Source organism: Oryzias latipes, chromosome 19 (genome assembly GCF_002234675.1).
Source record: "Oryzias latipes chromosome 19, ASM223467v1".
NCBI lineage: Eukaryota > Metazoa > Chordata > Actinopteri > Beloniformes > Adrianichthyidae > Oryzias > Oryzias latipes.
In genome coordinates, this window is record NC_019877.2 from 1,456,832 (window position 1) to 1,470,080 (window position 13,249).

A 13,249-nucleotide genomic window follows, 5' to 3' on the forward strand; every position below is an offset into this window, starting at 1 on the left:
CAAATTTCCAACTGTGGCCGAGCCTGGTCGGGCCATATTTACAACACCCCTTGTGGGCCCTCTTTTTTCCCCGGGGTTCCCCCCTTCTGGGCGGGGGCGGCGGGCCCCTGCCTCGCTCCTCCCTGGACCAACCGTGGGCCGGGCGGATGGCTGCCTGGAGTGCGGAGTGGGTCTCCCTTGGGGGGTCCTGGCTCGTACCTGGGGTTGGGGCGGGGGGATGCCCGGAACTCCTGGGTGGTGGTGGGGTGCTCATCTGGGGCTGTGGGCGTCCTTCTCCGGTGGGGCCCTGCGTTGGGTTCTCCCGGCGCGGCGGGGGGGCTGCTCTCCTGGTTGGGCTGGGGCGGCGCCCTCTTTCCCTCCGTGCCTCCCTGCTCTCTGGCTCTGGGGGCCTTGCGGCGGCCCTGCTGGCCCTGGCCTGGGTGGCGGGCTTGGTCGCCCGGGCGGCGGTTGTTCCCTGCCGGTTCCCGTGTGGCGTTGGGGGGATTCCGGCTGCCGCTGCTGGTGCGGTGGGGGTCTTGGGGTGGGGATGGCTGGGCACTCTCCCTCCTTCTTTTCACGTTCCACCATCCATTTTAGAAGAACATAAACACTCACCTGAGCACAGGTGTTAGCTCAACAGACTGAATGACTGAAATATTTCACACTAGTTGGTTTTAAGGCATAAGTATGCGTGTGAACACTATCTGTTTTGTGTACATGTCGACAGGTGGACATTTTTGCAACTAACAGGTGTGTTTATAACATTTGAGTGTGTGTGTGGACAGGCTCCGCCCTTTTTTTTTTGTTTTTTTTTACATTTGAACCTTACCATAATGATTAACAACCAGTAAACTTGCTGCTTTATGCTGCTTCATGGTCTTACCCCCCCTCTCACTATCACCCCCCCCCCCTCTCTCTAACGTCCCTCTCTCTTCTTCCCCTCTTTCCTTTTCCGTCCGGTCCAACACCAAAGATTTTCAGACATGTTTGAAATTAATAAAGTTTGGCCTCAATTACAAAAGGGGTTTATTCATTCATACCTTTGGTTTGTCTGAAGATTAATAACCCCTCTTGTTAAAGTAAAATATGTCCAACCCAAGAGGCCCTCAGCTCTCATCTGTCTGCCTAGCTGTTGGACAGGACAAGTTAAAAAAAAAAAAAAAAAGCGACACATTTCTTTGTCATATCAAGACTCGCCGTGCCAGCCCGATGACCCGTCACAAGAACCCCGGTTCTGTTCCCACAAGCAGCATGGTGAGGCCACGGCTCTGCAAACTCAGCAGCAGGAGCGCTCCCTGGAAGTGTGAGACCTGTGATGTGGTGGCAGCACCACTAAGGCTTTAGAGGAGCAGGGAGGTCAGAATCGGGAACACAGCTTACATTTAAGGCACTTTTTATGCACATTTAGAGACTAAGAATCTGAAATTTGATTGTAAATTGATTTATACTTGTCAAATTAAACTTTTGTCCCAAAAAAATAGGATTCGGTTTCAATTGTCTTGTTTTTCTTCCTAAAATCAATTCTCTATTTTCTTTTTCTTCTAACTTTCTTGGGGCAAGAAAGGGGCAAAAGTGATCATTCAAAGGACATTCTCCCACCCTCCAGATAAACCCTTTTAATCCAAAATCCCTAAATTCTTTGTTATATTTTAATCTTGAATCTAGAGTATATGATAAATATTCCTCCCTGCTTTAAACTGCAAACCAGAACATTTGTCTGATGTTTCAGCAAACTCAGATCTGCCAGATGTTTGTCCAGGTTATGTATCATATTTTTATCTAATTCCAAACTATGAGGTTCAACGTATGCTTCCTGAAAATACAATAACCGCTAAGATGTTGAATTTCTAAATAATATTGACGTTTTACCTCATAAGTCAGAAAGAACAAAAAAAGGAAACTTTCTGGATGCTTGTGTCCACAGCTAGTTAGGATTTGAAACCTGTCAGCGATTCCCCTCCTGGGTTTGTTCCAGCTGAGGGTCAACAGGTCCAGAGATGCTGGAGGAGATGACTTATGTGTGGGCTGACAGCCGAGATCCATCACTGCTCACTGAAGATTACAGGTTTTTCAAAATAAGAGCCCTCGTTATCACTGGGAGTGACGTGACAAGTTTTCTCAAAGATTTAGAATAAAAAACCTTTGCATCTCATCTGTCTAATACAGATATTCATCAGACAAAGTCAGGTGAGACTTTTCTGCGTGTTTTTGTGTTTTTCTCTGAACTGCAGGTCTTCTAAATCAACTGAAACACGCCGCAGAGGAACAATGCAGACGTTTCTCTGCAGAGTCAGCGGCCTGAATTTCATACCACAGGAAACGAAATTGGCTGGATTGAAAACGCCTGAGGGACTGTGTGTGTGGGGGGGGGGAGTTAAAATAAAAATCCTTTTGTTTTGCACTTTTTAATACAGAGGTGAATGACAGGAATACATTTACATGATATTGGAGGGTTATAATTACGGCCCCCGCCTCTGCCACTGAGAATACTTGCCCCCCAGTCATTATGTAAGCAATGGGGGCCGCAGAAGCCACTCCTTATCATGACAGTGGCAGATGGAGTTCATGTTTTCATTTTCTCAGAGCAGAATCGGGCTGGAAACCCCGTGTTTGTGGTAGACGGCGTGAAGCTGGCGCTCACAGACAGCAGGTTTTTGTTTTTGTTTCACATCGTAATGAAATGTTCTTTGTGTCTCCACATCAAAGAACATTTCAAAATAAAAGCAGTAAAAGGCGACATGGAGCTGGAACCAGACTTTGGGACGATCTGGATTTCTGTTGGAGACCTGAAGAAGTTTTGACCAGAAGAAGTGAAAAGGATTGTGGGAAATCCCTCCAAGCTTTCATTGCATTTTCATGAATCGCACATTTAAGGACTAAGGACAAATCTGGACAAGTCTAAGGGGAAACTCCTGACAAAGAGAGCAGATGATGACGGTGACACTGGGTGTCTCTGCTGAGCTCACCTGGACGACACATCAGCCACCAGGTGAAGAAATCCCAGCAAAGGAAAATCTCATCTCCTGCTCCTTCTCAGAAAAGGCTGACCCTCCCTCTGCTGCCCCGCCTGTTTCAGCAACAAGCAGCTTGAGTGAGAAGTCAAAGAATCGTTCTGGCTTTGCTTATCTAGAGAGAAGCTGATATCTGTAGTCCAGCATAAACGACAACAAACATCTCTTCTACAGGATGGTTCTGTCAGAATGATGTTCTTCGACACGCACGTGTTGTGGATGACCTGAAGGATCATGGGGTTCATATGGACGTACTTTGTTTTAACATCTTCTTGATAATTCCCTTTGGTTTTTTCATGATATTTATTTTTGTAGTTCAAGTTATTCAGGTCATAAACTGACCAATCTGCTGGCCTCCACATCCAATGTTTGAAATGTTTGATTGACAGGTTCAACTTAGTGGTAGTGGGTGTGGCCTTCCAACGGGCTCACTGCTGATTGGTGAGAGTGATTACCACAGAGACTCTGACCTCTGACCAACTCGGACCAATCGCTGCTCACTGATGTCAGGCGAACTCCGCCCTTGCCCAACAAAAGCAGGAATAGGCTCCAGCAGCCCTATGGCCCTGAAGGGGATAAGGACTGACTTTATAGGATTGCATATCTGTGGCACTGCATCCATGAACCTCCTCTTTGGGCCTCCTCCCTGGCAGCTCCAACCTCAGCATCCTTCCCCCCCGTCAATCCAGCTGTGACAACGCGCCGTGAGTCTAACCTCACAGATCTGCAGGTGAAGATTAGAAAAACTGCCATGAGAATGGAGGGAAGTTTCAAAATAAAACACCTGCAGCAGAATTAAGGGGAAAACCTTTACCACAGACATTTGGTTAAGGCTTACATAAAAACACATTTATGAAATTCTGTCACCTGAAACTTCTGGAAAGTTCTTGTGTTTGGTTCCACAGTGACACTAATGAGTTTTCGATCGCCTCGTTCTCTTCATCTGATCCGTCTGAATGTGAAAGATGAGCCCTTAAATCAGCAGAAGGTTTCTTTTCACGGCTCTCCTTTAAACACTGAGCGGAGCTTCACACAGGAAGTGTGAGAATGAAAGGACGGGTAATTAAAGCCAGCGTTTGACAGACAGATAAAGGCCGATAAAAACGCTCACGTCAGACGTCTGCTCTGGACTTTCAGAAGATTTATGAAAGAAGTAGCATTTCTATACAGAAGCTTCTCAGAACGTATGCACCTTTCAATATCAGAATTGTACATTTATTAATCATTCTTGCATAATCACTTCTGAGAAAGAATCTGCAGACAGGATGGGCTGAAAAAGTGAGAAAGAGACAGAAGTTTGCTGCTGAAGTTCCTCTGCTTTGGTTGATGACACGTTCGGCTCGTTGCTTCACTTAATGACGGAGCTGTGAGTGAACATCAGGCATTTCCTGTTCGACCAGATAATTGCAAAGAGAATGGAACCATCATTTGCAAATTACTGCCGCATAAGGCGGGAAATGATGAGCGACTCGGCGTCTGATGACAGTAAATGATCCTGATGAAGGCTTTTGAAAAATCACGCTGACACTTGATGTTCAAAATTCAAGGTCCTTCGCCGTTCGAGTCTGTTCAAGGTTTGTCGCAGCACAGCACGCCGTGATCCGCTCACATCACCTGCCAGCATCTCTGATTTAAGCGAGAACTAGGGGGGGGGGGGTTACACAGCATAAATAACATCAGTGGAAACAGTTCAGACTCAGTTCAGGTTAACAAACTTAGACAGTCATGAGTTGGATGGTAGATAGAGATTTAATACTCACTCAAATACGGAGCGCTGCTGAACGTCTGGATAGATCACGGCTGGTCTTTCTAAAGCAAATGTACTAAAAAACATAAAAACTTTTTTATTTTATTTTTTTGTTGGTGTTTTACTCACACAAATATGTGGGAATCTTCATTCAGTCTCTGAAGAGCTGTGGTGGAATTTTTCTAATTCCACCACAGCTCTTCTGGTCTATCCGTCAGTCCATCAACTGTGTATGAGACCTGGACTGAGTGGCCCCGCCCCCTGGCTTTCAAACCAGGAAGTACCCACCAAAATCCCACAGACTTCTATATAAACAGCTATTACTCCGTCATTCTATTGGTCTGAAGAACAATGATCATTCTTGATTTTTTTAACATCTTCTTTCATGATCATTTTTTTGTAGTCAAAGTTATTCAAGTTATAAACTGACCAATCAGATGCCTCAGTAAAACTAGGCGGAGCCTGCTGGCCTCCAAGCCCCGAGCTGCTCTGCTTCCACCGGAGTTTGATTATTGTCTCTGTAAACAACATTTTGGAGTGTTTGAACCTAAATGCTGCTGACTGGAGCCCTGAGGCCGCCGCCGCCGCTGCTGCTGCTGCCGCCGCTGCTGCTGCTGCTGGAGCTGTGGGACAGAATCTTTTATTTGTACAGGATTTATTGGAAAAATAAGCAAATACACAAATCGTTTTTCAAGAAATCAATGTCTAATTTAATCCATTCATTAACTTTAAATATTTATCTGTCAATTTTAAAATTTCTGAAGAGCTGAGTGAGATTTTCATTTCAAACTGGAGTCATTTCTTCTAGAATACTCTGTGGTAATGTATTATTCCTTCTTTCATCCCTTATCTGACGCCGTTCCCCCTCAGAGTGTCTCATGTAAAGGCTGAGTGAGGCTGATAATGCTCTTTTCTAAAGTTCTCTGCTCTCCTACAACTTCAATTTAAAGGGATTTAAGTGGCAGCAGCCTCCGTCCCGTCCATCCTCTGGGCTTTCTTTAATCGGACTGAAGGGTCCAAGTGGCTCCAGCAGCTTCCTCACTGCAGGAGAAGACTTTCAAACAGGAAGCATAGCGTAGGAGCAACCAGGTGAACACGAGAGTTTTCAAATGAAAAATCAGTCAGGTTGACTAAAGTGATCGCCGTATGTTACCTGATTACTAGAAACCAAAGAGAGTTTCTGCAGAGAAAAAAACAGATATATGAATCATGCGGAGGCCTCCAGGTGCCAGTGGTTACAAAAATCAAATAGTGTGCTGTCATCATTAGTCCCAGGCCCCCAATGATGACATCACACTATTTGATTGGCTATAGTGGTTGGTCTGGATGAATTATGGTACGACAATAAAAGAAGAAATTGTGAGTTCCGTTGTAAACAAAGCTTCGACATAGAGCGAGATGATCTTCCAAACATGCTTTTTTATTCTTTTGATTATTATTAAGTGCATGTTCGCTTCTAGTTTCTTAAATCTGTGCGTCCAGAGCTTTATTATTGGCTGAACGGACCCGGAAGAAGGGTCAGGATCAGTTTAATACATGCTAACAACATTTAGCCGTGGATGAATGTAGACAGGAAGAACCATCAGCCTTTATTTTGTCTGGACCCGACCGGAAACACAAATTCCCATGAATGTTTGCGTGGTTTCTCACGACTGTTCATTCAAACTCCGCCCGTCCCAAAGCCGCGCCTCTGCTTGGAGACACAAATCTCCCCGGGAGACCCGGTTCTCGGACTGCGGTCTGAAGCTTCCTCCAGAGCGCCACACCGTAACAAAGCCCCCCCCCCCCCCCCCGCCTGCAAACGCAAAGCTACGAGTCCGTTTACTCTGCTCAGGGACATGCAATGCGTGCGCATGGATGATTACGCAACAGTACGGTTCAGCAATCCGTGCGTTAATCAGATTTTTTCCATTGACTGCTGGCACCTGGGGGGCTCCGTAGAATGAGGCTGCTTTCAGGGAAGTGAGGGAATCTGTGTTGACTGGAGGGGTGGGGGTTTCCCTTTGTTTGTGCTCAGCAGCTGAGAGCAGGTGAAGTAAAAATAGATAAGTCATTATGCCGCCCACTCTCCCCCCCGACCGTCATCTGACGCAAACAAATGGCTTCTGTTCCAAACGTGTGAACATTTCTCATTTCCAGCTCAGAAGGTCGTCAGATGAAAAACACGAGCGGCGTCCAAACCTCACGTCTTTACGGCGGCCTAATAGTGACCAACAATCCTGATAACAATGACCAAAAACGGATTAAAAATGTCCAAATCATAAAATACTTTCCCATCTGACAGAAAGAAGTCGATCCACCAAAGCTGGATGGTCTGTGTTTGACCTCTGATGAACCCTGACTGCATCAAAAAAAGACAAACTTTCTCTGAAACACCACCAGCAAAAAGCATCGAGGCTTCGGCCTCCAGGGATTTGGCTCCAGCGAGGATCCAAATGTTCTGCGCCAGAACGAATATTTGTGAGGCCGCTGATTTTTAGAAATATACTAGAGAGCGGGAAAATTCTGGTAATTACTGCAAAATAAATTATAATAATTACTGCAAAAAGCTGGATTTGATGTATTAAGTAAACAAGCTTAATAAACCTTCAAAGTAAAGCGTCGGTGAAGGCTCTCATTTTCAAAATAAAAGGTTCTTTGGAGATAAAGAAGATCAGTTTAGCTCGTGCTGGTTTGCGGCGCCTTCCGTCCGTGAAACCCGGGTTCGACTCCGGGCTGCTCCCTGTTCCCTTCTCTACCTCTGCCGGTTCCAAGCCCGGTTTGAGAAGGTTGCGTCAGGAAGGGCATCCGGCGTAAAACATTGCCAAATTTACCATGCGACTCGTTCGCTGTGGCGACCCCTGATGGGAGAAGCCAAGTGGAAGAGAGAGTTTATTGAAATTACTTCTAAAAAACGGAGTTTCTTTTAAATATGTTTGACCATTGTTTCATCAGAAATATTACAAAAATCCGGCGATCAATTCTGTGACGTCATGTGACGATCTGCCAGCATGTTGGGGAAGCGGGAACACGTCTGTCAAAGGTTCATGCGTGTGGGAGGTTTTTGGGGTTTTCCACTAAAAACAGAGAGAAACTGAATTGATTGCAGAGTAAGAGTCGTGGTTTGATCTGTAAATCTGAGCTGATCGTGATTCTTGAGTACAGCCCTGTTGAAGGGAGCTCATGAAATTGGAACCTACCATTGTCGTGCGTGTGGTAGGTGTTTTGTGAAGTATTGGTAAAGATAATGGCGGTTCCTCCTTACTTCTCCTTCACTATGACACGTCGCCTGCAGAAACCACAGGTTCACAGAGCGGTCGACAAACTTGATATTGCCTGTAGGTCACCGGCGTGCCCCGTACAGGTTTGACCGCTTTCCACCCCGCAGACAGGACGCATCCACCCATGAGGACAGTTGGGGCGAAGGCTTCAAGCCGTCTCTCCTTAGAATAAGAAACGCCACACATTCAGAACATTGGAAGGAAACCATGACCAGAGGTCTAAAACGGTGCATCATAGATCCATGAAGCCATCGAGGTCCGAGCTGAGGTTTTCGCCATCCCAGCACGGTTGGCTGCTGGCTGACTGTGCAGCGGCGGCGTTTCACTGAACGCGCCTCTTATCGCAGCAGCTTTTCTGCAGATGATCCTGCAGGACGACCAGCGTCTAAATACAGGCTCAATCATCCTGAAATGATGTGCTTGAAGTGAGAAAAATAGGAATAGTCAACACAATCTGACATTATTGTGTTTCCATCCCACTCACTCTGGAGTCCAGAACAGGACAAAGATTTCATGTTCTTTCAATCTTTGCCCAGTTTTCTCATCAAAGGCGTTAAATGAAGTTAATGATTCAAAGAACTTCCATTATTTTTAGTAAAAAGGACTAAAAAATGTTGATCATCGGGTGTTGGGTATTGATTTGTGTTATGTATTGTTGAGCAAAGCAGAGTTATGTGTCTAGATTATGTATTTAAAAAATATGGGGAGAAAATAAATGAGGTAACTTCAGAACAACTATTTGATCTTGATGATTAAATTGGGATTTTTTTTTAAACAAAACATTGTAAAATTCTTCTGGTATATAAAAAAAAAACATCTCATCCTTTTGTTTTCTACATTTCAATTATCCTTAATTCAATTCAATTCAATTCAATTTTATTTGTATAGCCCAAAATCACAACAACAGTCGTCTCGATGGGCTTCGAAGTAAAACATGAAATCAAAAGGATCACGAATACAAAGAGTTCAATAGGAAAATACTAAAATGAACTAACAAACTGACTAAGCTATACTGGCATCCCTGCCCTTAGACCCCCCTTCGCGGTAAGGAAAAACTCCCAAAAAAACCGGATTCCGGAAAAAACGAAGAAACCTCAGGGGTGCCCACATGAAGGAGGGATCCTCCCCCAGGACGGACAGGCGATTTACCAGAAATCTTAGAGAAGAATTAAACTTATCTAAATCTACAACTACATATATAAAAGTCCAGCAGACGAGCTTCATCCAGCCGTGGTTATCGGGACAGTCAAAGGCGCGAGTCGAGCCGGAGACAGGAACCACAGCCAGGTGTAGGAGCAGGAGCAGAGACGAGGTACTCGGTCAGGTACAGAGCAGAGACGAGCCAGAGATGAGCCAGAGGCAGGATCCACAGCCAGGTGTAGGAGCAGGAGCAAAGGCGAGGTAAACGGTCAGGAACTGGAGCACGGATGAGCCAACTGGAGTCTGGAAGCACTCCCACTCCCCAGGAGGGGAGAGGAAAAGAGGGACAATACATGAATCGCACTGCACCAAACAGAGGCATGGAGAATTAAATGATAAATTATGATCAAGAATAGAGGAGAGGAAGGGTAGAAGTAAAAAAAGGAAAGAGGACAGAACCCCAGTGTACCATAGTTACCCCAGCTTCAACTTCTAGCAGCTAGTCTGACAATAAGCCTGTCCAAAGAGGAATGTTTTCAGTCTAGCTTTGAATGTAGAAACTGAGTCGGCCTCTCTTACATGAGCTGGGAGTTTATTCCATAAGACAGGGGCTTGGTGGCTAAACGCTCTACCTCCAACCGTACTTTTACCAATTCTAGGAACCACAAGCAGTCCTGCATTTTGCGAGCGAAGTGTTCTGATTGGTTGGTAAGGGACTATGAGGTCCTTAATATAGGACGGGGCCATTCCATGTAAGGCCTTATAGGTTAACAGGAGGATCTTGAACTTAATTCTAGAATCAACTGGGAGCCAATGGAGCGAAACTAACACAGGAGTGATGTGATCTCTTCTGCTGGTTCCAGCTAACAATCTAGCAGCTGCGTTCTGAACAAGCTGGAGACTTCTTAAGGAACTCTTAGGACACGCTGCTAACAAGGAGTTACAGTAATCCAGCCTCGACGTAACAAATGCATGGATGAGTTTTTCAGCATCACTCTTAGAAAGTATATTTCTGATCTTAGCAATATTCCGCAGGTGAAAAAAGGCAGTTCTACATGCCTGAGATATATGAGCCTTAAATGATAAATCCTGGTCAAGTAAATGCATATTAATGTGTTTTTATGTGTAAAAATAAGTATCTAAATGTACTGAATGATCTTTTATTTAAAGTAAATGTTTAAATCAGGATTCTTCAAGGAAGCTGATGTGAATAAATTAAACTATTTTTTTTTTCTCCCCATAAAGTTTTTATACTAACAACAGATTTTAAACTTTAAATGTTTACTTCATAAAATGTAATTGATCTAAAGATGTTTTTCCAGATAAAATGCTTTTTTATTCTTATCAATAATAAAATGTTTTTAGTTTTTATATGTCTTCATAAACTAAACTCCATAATAGTTTAAAGTTTGTTGTTTATGTCAATCAGCCAATTATCAGTGACAGAGGAAATTCCAATTATGAACATTTTATGGTCTTTTGTGGGAAAACTTTCACAAACGGCAGAAATATAATTAAAGTTTCCGTGAAAGACAGAAACATGTTTCAGCCTCAGGGGGGAAAATGAACTTGTGTTATTTTTATTTTTAATTGGTTTTCTCTGCAATTAAGCAGCAAAGCTTGTTTACTTTCATGTAAAGGTTTGATTTGAAGGAACGCGGCGCCCTTCAGCTCCCAGGAAAACGAAAGAAAAGACGGATTTCAAATGTAAACAAACACTTCAGAGGCAATCGCCGCAGTGTGGGAGGGGTCAGGAGGCCGCCTCCCACCCTTCCCCTGTGTGTTGACTAAAACAGGATCTATACGTTCAGGCTTGTTCTGTTGTTTTGGGAGAACGTGGCCGAAACACAAAGCATTCTGGGAAGTTCAGAGGTCAAAGGTGAGCTCTGAAGTTACATCACCTGAAAGTCTCCAGCCCATGGCTACGTTCACACCGGGCACGTCATGCTCGGTCAGGAACACGCCGAACACGGGTTCTTGAACACACTTTTAGCATGCGGTGTTCACACCGGAACGGACCCGACACCAGCGCCGGTACCTGCAGTTGGAGGAGACGTGGCGTGAAATGTTGCAAATCTGGAGACCCTTGCTGCAGGTTTTCTCTTTCCCAGCTTCCAGCAACTAGAAGGAGCTGCATGTCCAGAAGAAGACGTGGGTTGAATGCTGTACTGCTGAATGGACATGAAACTTAAAGGGTAGTCGAATTTTTCCACTTGTCTAAATGTCTGAGTTCACAAAATGAAGGACAAAAAAGGTTTGCTGAGTTTGAGTCAAAAACCAGAACATGTTTGCACATTTATGAACCATTTAGGCTTTTTTCTATCAGGATTTTCTTTTCCTTTTATGTTTTAATGTGCAAAAACTTTTTAGAGACAGGACAGGCATATTTAACCAGTGAAAACCCCAGAGGCTGAATTTCGGTCTATAACCCACACAGCAGGTCAAAGTTCAGCCTCAGTTTGATGCTTTTGCTGCAGTTTTAGAGCCAATTTTCCCTCAGCGTTTACTGGAAGTAGATATGTTTTTTAACATAAATGTGGTTTTGAAAGTAAAAGTGTTGCCTGTCATAAAAGCAGAGCAACTTTCTGCAGAAGTTGAAATCAGGAAAAATCCCCTTTTTTTCCTCCAGCTGCCATAAAAGCATCAGGTGAAGTTTTTCAGCAGCAGAGGAAAGACGCGCCTGACTTCTTCAGAGCAGCATCTCCACCCTGAAGCTCCTCCTTTCTGCCACTGAGAAACTTCAAGTGGGAAGCAGAGCCAGCAGTAAACACAAATGTTACGCAACAGAAGAATTTCATTACTGAGATCCACAAATATACTGGAAATCCCGTCTGGAGGGTGTGGACAACCCACCGAATTTAGAGAAGTTAGAGGAGAAAAATACTTTTCCTCCACATTTCCTTTGGTTTTTCTGGGTTCTGCCTCATTTCTCTCTCCAGTTCTGCAGTGAATCCATGGAAGATTGGCCTTTTTTGAAGAACCAGACCTGATCTGATGCAGAAACGGGACATTTTCTCCTCCATCAGAAGTTCCAGATCTTCATTATAGGCCTGCAGAAAAGCATCTGCGGCTGGATTAAACCAGCTGTCCTCACGTTCATGCAGGTTGAAGTTCAGAAACTCTGCTCACAGGAGAACAGAATGACATTCCTCTGCTTGGTTGAACTTTGCTGCTTTGAAATCCTTGTTTCCTGGAACTGAAAAATCCTCCTTTCTTTGAACAGTGTTGCTAACTCCAAGGGTTCCAGATCTTTTCCATCTTCTTTTAAAGCATCTCTTTAATAATAATTTTTAAAAAATCACCGTTCAGTCTAAGCATGAATTATGTTTAATCAAGCAGTTTCTAATAGTTTGTGTGTTTTCTTGCTCCACCTGCTCCGTCTCAGGAGGCCTCAGCTCCAGCTGACGGATGAGGCTGTTATTTTCAGCCCGGAACTGCCGGACCAGAACTTCCACATCCACTTGGACAGATAAGAGAAGCTGCTGGAGCAGGTCTGGTTCTGGTGGGGAGCTGCAATCACTGCACAGAAAATACAAAGCAATGAACTGTGAGCTGAAAACGGGACGTTGCTGTTGGCTGTTGTGCGTTTCTGAGATCTTTTAAAAGAGACTTCCTGTTTGCGGCTTTAAATCCTTAAGCTTCATTTTATAATATATCAATTTTATATATATATAATATAATCCTGCTTTCCTGTCCTCATCCTGTGAGACTGTAAAGCCCCAAAACTCTGCTCCACCTTCACTTCCATTTGTGTCGTTTTGGGAAAAATGATCTTTGCAGCCTTCTTGTCTCTTCAGAGAAGTTAAACACGGTTGTGTTTAATGACTTTGACATGAGAACTGAGGTTTGAGTTTGACATCAATTCAAAATTCACATCACTATGACTCCCATGCCAGAGAATACAAATGTCATTTTAAATGATCCAAATAAACATTTGTTAGATTAAAAAAGAATCAATTTATATAAATGAAAACACTAAACAATTAGGTTTTTTTTATAACTAATTTCCTTGAATGTTATTTTACAACAGAAAATTGTACTTATGGATGAGTGTAGATGCTTAAATAGGAACTAAGACGTCTGGATTTCTCTTTCCTGAAGCACAATCAAGT